The 9,478-nt window shown below is 50.2% G+C and overlaps 1 long non-coding RNA gene across 1 annotated transcript; it reads left to right on the top strand.

The window, feature by feature from the left end:
* The first annotated feature begins 11 nt into the window (after positions 1 to 11).
* On the top strand, positions 12 to 777 carry LOC112890288. Its single transcript, XR_003228300.1, has 2 exons — positions 12 to 403; positions 511 to 777. It is a non-coding gene; the product is annotated as an uncharacterized LOC112890288 (long non-coding RNA).
* The last annotated feature ends 8,701 nt before the right edge of the window (positions 778 to 9,478 follow it).

Genomic DNA, 9,478 nt, shown 5'->3' on the forward strand with positions numbered 1-9,478 from the left:
ATGGAGCTTCCTCATGCTTTCGTTGTCCATTTGGTTCTGGCTTCCCTGCCAAAAGAGTTTGAAACTTTCGTTGTTAACTACAACATCAGCCCAGAGATATGAGACCTAGAGAAGCTCATCGCAATGTGTGTGCAAGAAGAGAAAAGACTTAAAGCCTCGCATGGTGACACGCTCAACTATGTTAGGCACAACAAAAGAAACAGCTCTTCTGACAAATACACGAGGCCATAAGGGAAACCTCAGTTCAAACGAGGTTCCACTTCTTCTTCTTCTTCGACTCACCCAGGCAAGGGTGCAAAGAAAGATCAACTGCACATTGAAAAAGATCAATGCATGTGGTGTCACAAGATAGGACACTACAAGAAAGACTGACCAGATTTTCTAAAGCATTTAATTAAGAAAGGTGAGGACGTTATCACATTTATAGATGAGACCCTGTACGTAAGTTATTCTAAATCTACTTGGTGGATTGACTCAGGTGCAACTGTTCATGTTGCTAATTCCTTGCAGGGTATAAGTACAAGGACGATGCTACAAAGAGGGGATAGATGGCTGAAAGTCGCCAATGGAGTTAGAGCCGATGTTGAAGCAATTTGTCAACTCACGTTAGAATTAGAGAACGGCTTTAGTCTCCAGTTGCATAATGTTCTTTATGTACCCTCTTTGTCTAGAAACTTAATTTCAGTATCATGTTTGGCAGATGATGGTTATGATTGCCATTTTGGCAAAGAACAATATGAGATTATATTTAATAGTCAGTGTGTTGGTCTTGCCATCCGATAAGATAAACTTTATATGTTGCCTATGCATGAGACTGTGAATTCTATTAGCAATACTACGAGTATTGAACGTACGACTAACGACGCAAGCAATAAGCGCAAACGATGCGATAATGAAAATTCAGCGAAATTATGGCACTGTCGTTTAGGCCATATTTCGAGGGAGAGAATTGAGAGATTAATTAAACAAAATATTTTTCATCCGTTAGATTTTTCAGATGAAGAACATTGCATCGATTGTGTTAAAGGAAAGTACGTTAAGAAAATAAAGAAAGGAGCCAAACGCAGTTCAGGGGTTTTGGAGATAGTGCACACAGATATCTGTAGTCCATTTCCCATAAAGTCTGTAGACGGTTATGATTCGTTTATAACGTTTACAGACGATTATTCGCGTTATGGCTATATTTATCCAATTAAAGAAAGATCAGAAGCATTAGATAAATTCAAGATTTTTAAGGCTGAAGTAGAAAATCAGCAAAATCTTAAGATAAAAGTAGTACGATCTGACCGTGGAGGTGAGTACTACGGTCGACACACCCCGTATGGCCAAATTCCTGGACCCTTTGCAAGATTTCTATAGGAAAATGGAATAGTAGCTCAGTACTCTACACCGGACGAGCCTCAGCAAAATGGAGTCGTTGAAAGACGTAACCGTACCTTAATGGATATGGTGAGAAGTACGCTAAGCTACTCCACATTACCGGTTAATTTATGGATGGAGGCGTTAAAAACCGCTATTCATATTCTTAATCGCGTACCGAGTAAGTCGGTGCCTAAAACACCATATGAGTTATGGACAGGGAGAAAACCCAAACTAAATTATTTACATGTGTGGGGCTGTCCAGCTAAGGCGAAAGTATTTAATCCAAGTATTGGAAAGTTAGACCCTAAGATAGTAAGTTGCCATTTCATTGGCTATCCAGAAAAGTCGAAGGGTTATCATTTCTACTGTCCTAATGGATATACAAAGTTCGTAGAAACGAGACACGCTGTCTTTTTGGAGGATCAGATGATGAGGGGGAGCACGGTAGCTCGAAAGATTGACCTTGAAGAGAAACGAGTTTTTGTACCTACTCCAATGATCCAAGATCCATTTTTCGTGTTGTCTGTTGCTGCTTCACCTACGGTGTCAGCACCTGTTGTTATTTCTCCACCTGTTGCTGCTTCACCTACGGTGTCAGCACCTGTTGTTAGTTCTCCAGCTGCGGCGACGAGCCAGAATCAGGAACCTGTCCTTCAGGATCCGACAAAACCGATAGCAGCACATGAAGGGGAGCAACAGCAGCCCCAAGTAGAAGATGTGCCGATAGCTGAGGTATCGAGAAGGTCTCAAAGAACTAGAAAGCCCGCTATTTCAAACGATTATGAAATCTATAATAGCGAGGAAATTCAGATGGAGGGTGACCCCACTTCATTTGAAGAAGCCATGAGAAGTGTTCATTCATCTGAATGGTTGGAAGCCATGAAAGATGAAATGAAATCGATGAGTACCAACGATGTTTGGGATCTAGAAGAAATTCCTAAAGGACCCAAAACAGTAGGCTGTAAATGGGTCTACAAGACAAAATGTGACTCCAAAGGGAATATAGAAAGATATAAAGCGCGACTTGTGGCGAAAGATTTCACGCAAAGAGAAGGGATATATTATAATGAAACAGTTTCTCCTGTTTCATGCAAGGATTCCTTCAGAATTATAATGGCGTTAGTGGCAAATTATAATTTAGAGTTACATCAGATGGATGTAAAGACGGCGTTCCTCAACGGGGACCTTTATGAGAATGTTTACATGGCACAGCCAAAAGGTTTTGTCGTGGAAGGAAAAGAAAAGATGGGATGTCATCTAAAGAAATCCATTTATGGATTAAAGTAAGCCTCCAGACAGTGGTTTTTGAAATTCGATGAAATCGTAAGAAAGTTTGGTTTCAAAGAAAATGAGGAGGACAACTGCATTTACGCAAAGTTTAAGAATGGAAAATTTGTTTTCCTTATTCTGTATGTGGATGATATTCTGCTTGCTAGCAGTGATATTGATCTACTATTGGAGACAAAGAAATTCTTGTCCTCAAAGTTCGATATGAAAGATTTAGGTGAAGCCTCATTCGTTTTAGGAATCGAGATTCACCGAGAAAGAAGCAAAGGGGTTTTAGGATTATCGCAGAAAGCATACCTAGAAAAGGTACTAAAGAAGTACGGTATGCATGCGAGTAAGCCAACACCTGCTCCTATAGTCAAGGGCGATAGTTATGGGAAATTTCAGTGTCCCAGAAATCAGTATGAAATCGATCAGATGAAAGCGGTACCATATGCTTCAGCTGTTGGAAGTCTATAGTATGCTCAAGTATGTACGCGCCCTGACTTGGCATTTGTCACCGGGGTACTTGGCAGATTCCAGAGTAATCCAGGGATAGAACACTGGAAAATGGTTAAGTGTGACGCCTCGAAATTTTCAAATTTAAACTACGCGTTAAAGTGTTCTGACCGAAAATTTATTCATCGTAAAACCCTGATTCTCTCCGTTTCACCGTCACACTGACGGCCGACGCGAGCCTGACCGCCGTCCCATCCCGCACCGCTCACGCGCGACCGTTTTCCGCAATCAGCGCCGGCGTGATGCTGTTCTCCTCGCGGAGCGCGCGGACGACGTACGAGCGTGGCCGACCGGCCGCGGCCGCCGCCGCGATTGGCGTCGACGCGTTTTCCTTTCCCCTCGCTGTTCTTCTCGCGCTGCGTGCGTGTGTCACGCGCACGAATCCCGCCGGCACGCGTTATTTTTTTTTCTCTCCCCATTGTCTTTTCTCCCCTTCTTTTCCTTTTTCCCTTCTCTTTTCCTTTCTTTCCTTTCTTTTCTTTTCCCCTTTTCTCCTTTTCCTTCCTTCCTCCTCTTCTCCCTGTTTCTCCCTCCTTCCCCTGCTCCCGAGCACCGCACGGCCGTGCGCCGGCTCTGTGCGCCGCGCACGCGCCCTGCCCGGCCCTGCGACGCGCGCGTCCACCCGTGCCCACGCGCGCGCCCGCGCGTGCACCGCGTGCCATGCCGACCGCCGCGCCGCCCGTCGCCTACACGCGCGCGGACAAGCCACGACGCCGCGCCGCCCGCCGCGCCACCCGTCGCCACCACCGCGCGCGCTGCCCCTGTGCCGCACCACGCTGCTCCTCCCCACGTGCGGAGCTCGGCGCCCTCCCCGCCACGCCGCGTCGCGACGGCCGCAAGCGGCCGAGCGCCATTGATGGCGCCCCGCACCGCCCGCCGGCCGCCACCGCCCCGTTCCCCTCCGCCTTACCGCCCACTCCCTCTATAAATACCCCCCAGCGCCGCACTCCACCACCACGACCACCACCGCCGCCCCTACCCTCTTCCCCCCCTGTCCCTAGCGCCGCCGCCGCGCACACCACCACCTGCTGCCGCCCCTCACCGCGGGCCCGCTCCCTCACCGCGTCCCAAGTCAAGGTGAGACCGGGGACGGGACCCCCGCGCCTCCCTCTCCCTTTTCCCCCTCAGCCCCGAGCCACCCCGGGCCCCGGCCGCCGGGATTTGGCCGGCGCCCAAACCCCCTTCCCTCCCCTGTTTTCTGTCAACGGGAGGAGGAAGAAGGAGGGCAAGTTTGCCCAAAACCCCCTGCCTTTCCCCTATTTCTCTCAAGAGCCTTTCACTCTTTACTTTTGTTTGCGAAAGGAACCCTGCCCTTTCTGAAAATCCAAAATACACCCCCCCATATAAACCTAATATCAAATAAACTTTCCACCACCTTTTAATGAGCCTCAAACATTCTCTAAAATTACGACCAAGTCCTTTCCATACCAAATATAGTTACGAATAGGCCCCTGGACCCCGTTTAAACCCTAAAACCCTCTTTAGCGCGTCATTTTATGCGCGAAACGACCTCCGATTGACCCGAAACTTTACCACGCCCTTTCTAGTATAGTTTTAGCCATGCCATTAAGAAACCACCCAAAAATATTACCCCTACCTCCGTAACTAAATTATTTCCGATTCAAGCTCAACGATAAAAGCTTTTAGTTCTCTCGCTTGATTGCATGCCTATTTGTTTGCGTCGTAGGACACGGAGTGAACGAGGAAGTTCCCGACTGTGACCAAGCAACCGAGGACCAGTTCTGCGACCCCGAACCCGAAGGACAGTGCTTCGATCAGGACCTCTCGCAAGGACTTGACGATGGCAAGTTCAACTCCACCCTTTGATGCATGATTCTGTCCTAGTTTTTATAAACACAACCCAGAGGCCTGTTTTACAAAATTGCATGGTTTTGTGTGTTGAAAACGTGGTAGGATAGCCACCCTTACTTGTGATAACCATACCTTGACCACCTGGTTTGCAAAGAAAGCGTGTGTGCGTGTGGGAAGGGATAAAATGTGGTTTTAAAAAGTGAGTTAGACGGGATGGATGGCATTTCTGTGTGAATTGCCGTTGGTGTGCTCGTATCTGTGTGGTTGAGCGTGGAAGGGAGATATCCATCTTGTCACCCCTAAGGACCGAGTTGATGTGTCGTCTCACCTAACTTCCTGTCGTGCAAACCACTTGACCGTTGTATGGGCAACGGCTTGGCCTAACCCCACTAGTTAGTCTGATAGCCATCAGGAGAGCTGGGAGCAACGGGTGATCAAGGAGACGTGATAAGCTCTGTGTGACTTATGCCCCGGTTAAACCTCGGTGATAGGTCGAATGACCCCTTGATAGATCCCGTGGTGGCTAGCCAGGTCTAGCTAAGGTGGGTAAGGGCTTTGATGGGATCTGCACCGGCACTAAGGTGTTCGTGCTGTGGTACCCCACCTGTGGGTAAAGTTGCACACCTCTGCAGAGTTGAAAATCTATTCGAATAGCCGTGCCCACGGTACTGGGCAAGTTACGGTGTGGTCACACAACTAGTGTTACTCTCTGGGAATGGTTGGACTGGTGTGGGTTGTTTGGGAAATGTCCGGCCGCTGTGCCGTGTGCTACGACGGGCGGGGAGTCCGGTAGCAGTTTTAAACTGGATCCTGTGTGGATCAACACCATGTGCTCCTTGATGCTTAACGACTTGTTTTGAAAATGTTTTAAACGAACCTTTGCATAAAGTCGAGTTTTCCGCAAATGAACCATAACCTTATTCTTGGATTATCCAGTGCATTTAATTCTGTTATAACCCCCCCCCCCCCCGCGGTGTGATTGGACTTGCTGAGTACGTTTGTACTCACCCCATTCTTACTTCTACAGTGGAAGATCCTGACTACATCCCCGAAGACGACGAGTAGGGTTCCGTCCTGCACCCAGTCTTGCCTGTGGGTGAGGTCACCGTTGGAGCTCCGCATGGCGCAAGACTCTGATGATTCCCTTTTCGTAGTTAGTGTAGTGGTATGGATTTTAGTTGTAATCCTCGCGATAGTGGCGCTCCACTGCCCATTACCGCGAAGAGTTGTACGGCGATGTACCATCTGATATAATAAAAGTGTTATCAGCCTCCTGGGACTGATAAAGTAACACTTTTAAGTCTTCCCTGATGGGGGGGACACTTCAGGTGGTATCAGAGCCGTAGGCTGGCCGTAGGACGTGGCCCTAGGAACGAGACCCCTTTTTCAGGCCCTAGAACTTGTCCCGATCTAGAAATTTTCTGCACAAACACTCACCACTGGTCTTTGCCTTGTTCCAGATGGCTGGCAATGGATGGGTTAACAGAATCTGCCACGCAGAGCCCGGCCTTCCCAAGTTACTATTGCTCAGCCTGGAACGCGTTGGGATTATGGAACCACCGGAGTATGCCTACCGTGAGTACATCGCCGGAGGCACCCTTCGGTGCGACATGATGGTTTTTGTGGAGAGAAGCACCCGCTACCCTGATGTGGACCCTTGGTTCATCTCCACCGTTGGCTTTCGCTTCCCGACACCTATCGAAAGGCCGCCCGTAAAGCCCTGCGACGGCTGCGTGTGCTCTACAGGCGCCACCTTCAGCGGACTCCTATGGGATTTTTCCCACCCGCTGAGGGAAGAGGACGCACTTGGATTGCCCGGATGAGGGGACTTGGACGAGAAGAAGAAGACCTAGAAGATACGGTCTCCCACCTGTCCATCTACCTTACTGGCTTGGATGCACTCTACCGCGAACAGGCGGCCCAACTGAAGCAGCTAATCCATGGAATTGAAAAGATAACCCAGGAGCTGGAGGAACAACGGACAAGAGCCGCAAGCGCCGAGTATTCCTTAGCCGCCCTCCAAGCCCAGATGCAAGAATACGAGAACCGCAACGGAATAGGTGGATGGATAGAGGAAGAAGAAGAAGAAGAACCCATGGGAACCCATTGGGATAAGGGTACTCAGACCGAAAATGAGATGGATCATTTCCTTCCAATAAAGAAGCGCTCCATCAGGACCGAGGAAGAATCCCCATAATAGGATTAGCACTCCAAGCTAGAACCCGACCCTAATAACCTCGTGCCCATGAAAACTGTATCCCCGTGTTACAATAATAAATGTTATCCACTCCCTTTTGTATCTATGCTAGACTGTTTACCCTATTCATGTTTCAGATGGCTGAGGAAGGATGGACCCAGGGCGATTGCCAAGCAGCACCTGGCTTTCCCGGCCTCTTAATCAACACCCTGGAGGACCTTGGCGTTACAGAACGCCCAAGGTACTACAGCCGAGAGTACGAGCACCATGGTACCCTCCGCTGCAGGGTGATCCTGGTCATCGCCAGGAGCAACCGCTACCCCGACATCCAGCCTTGGCGAGCGACCGCCACAGGGTTTAGACACCAAGACACCTACCCCTAGGCCATCAGAAAAGCACTCCGTTATTTGTGCCGGATTTTTGAAGAACACCTCGCCCCCACGCCAGCCAAGTTCTTCCCGCCGGCCATCAGAACCCCAGTCTGGGAAGCACGCATGAGAAACCTGGAACGACGTCGCCACGAAGAAGGCCCCCTGTACCAAGTGGCTACTTACCTAGCCGCCCTGGACCAATTCTTTGATGAGCAAGCCAACCTTCTAAGGGAGCAGACCCATCGAGCCGAGCAAGCGGAGCTCGCAGTGAGATTACAGCAGATCCGAGCCGCCCACGCCGAGGCAAGAACCGCAGCCGCGGTCAGTAGCGAAGCAGTCGCCCAAGAGAGCCTTAGGCAGGCCCGAGACCGGCGTATGCAAGATTGGACCCAAAGTGGAACACCAGTCCCGGCAATCGGGGAAGACCATGTTTTACTCGGGACACCCGTCATAGGGTGGGGATCGCTCTTTGGGAGCACACGAGACCCACCCGAGGACCCTGAAAGTTCTGCTGCCGCCGACGAAGGGGATGCTGCAATGCAACCCCTGACCAATGGGAACCCAGAAGACGGCGAGCGAGGACCTCTCCCCCTTCCCGCCCCGGAAGAAGGCACACCGTACAAGTAGAGTGACCGACGCCGTCCCAGTGATGCCCCTTCCCCAGCCTTTCTGTTTACGACGTACCCTTAAGACAAGACCCTGGCCGAGTAGCACGAGACCTAGTCGTACCCCCAAGTTGTACCCCCCTTGCAGTAATAAAAGGGTTTGTGCTTGGTGTTTGTGATGATTGTGTGCTGGTTTGTTGTGTGCTACTTGTTTATATGGGTACCGGCAGAAGGTAGATTCTGCCTTATATATACGAATTAAACAACTTAAACATCACATAATCGTAACCCCAATTTACCCAATCAACAGGTGACCCCCGGAACGTCGCGAAGGCCTCCCGTGGCCGGAACCCCGTAGCCGCTAGTGCCGGAGCACAGCCCGTTGAACAAGATCTTCCCCAAGGAGAACAAGAAGTAAGCCAGAACCGAGGAGGAAGTCAAGAAGGAGAGCAACTACCACCACCCCCACCCCTCGGAGACTTGGCGCAGATAATCCATAACCAGACCCTCATACTAGAGACGCTGGCCAATGCCCTCATTAACCGGCAGCCACGAGGGCAGAATATGAACGACAAGCTGACGGCCTTTCTAAGGACCAAGCCGCCCACCTTTGCCGGATCCTGCAAACCGTTGGATGCAGACGACTGGTTGCGGGTGATTCAGAGGAAGCTCGAACCATTCGAATGCCAGGACCGGGACAAAGTCCTTCTGGCAGCCCACCAGCTCACCGGAACAGCATTATCCTGGTGGGAAAACTATTGTGCCGCAGCCGAGGATGCCTCTACCATCACCTGGGGAGAATTCGTAAGGGAGTTCCGCCGCTACCACATCCCTTCGGCCACCATGAAGCGCAAGGCGGATGAATTCCACGCACTACAACAAGGAAGCATGACGGTGGAAGAGTACACCCACCGGTTCATAGAATTGGCCCGATATGCGCCGGAAGAAGTGAGCGACGACGATAAGAAGCAAGACATGTTCAAGAAGGGATTAAGCCCAGAACTCCGGACCTTGCTTACTCCACAGATCTATCCGGACTTCAACACCCTGATGAATAAAGCTATCCTCACGGAAAGGGCCAAAGCTGAGGAGAGGAAGGATAATAAACGCAAATTTCTGGAAAGTAAGGCCCGCCAACAGGACCGCTTCCAAAGGTCGAGGAACCCCAGCTACACTGCACCAAGATCTCAGGCCCCAATGCAGTATAGGACTCAGTCCCAAGTGACAGGACCACGGGCCCCTGAAGCATAGCCTAAAAGTCAGAATACCATGAGAGCCCCGCAGAGCAACACAAGCCTGGCCGCCTCCGACAACAACAATGTTAGGGCCAATTTCAACTGCCGTGA

Source organism: Panicum hallii, chromosome 4 (assembly GCF_002211085.1).
Source record: "Panicum hallii strain FIL2 chromosome 4, PHallii_v3.1, whole genome shotgun sequence".
Lineage (NCBI taxonomy): Eukaryota > Viridiplantae > Streptophyta > Magnoliopsida > Poales > Poaceae > Panicum > Panicum hallii.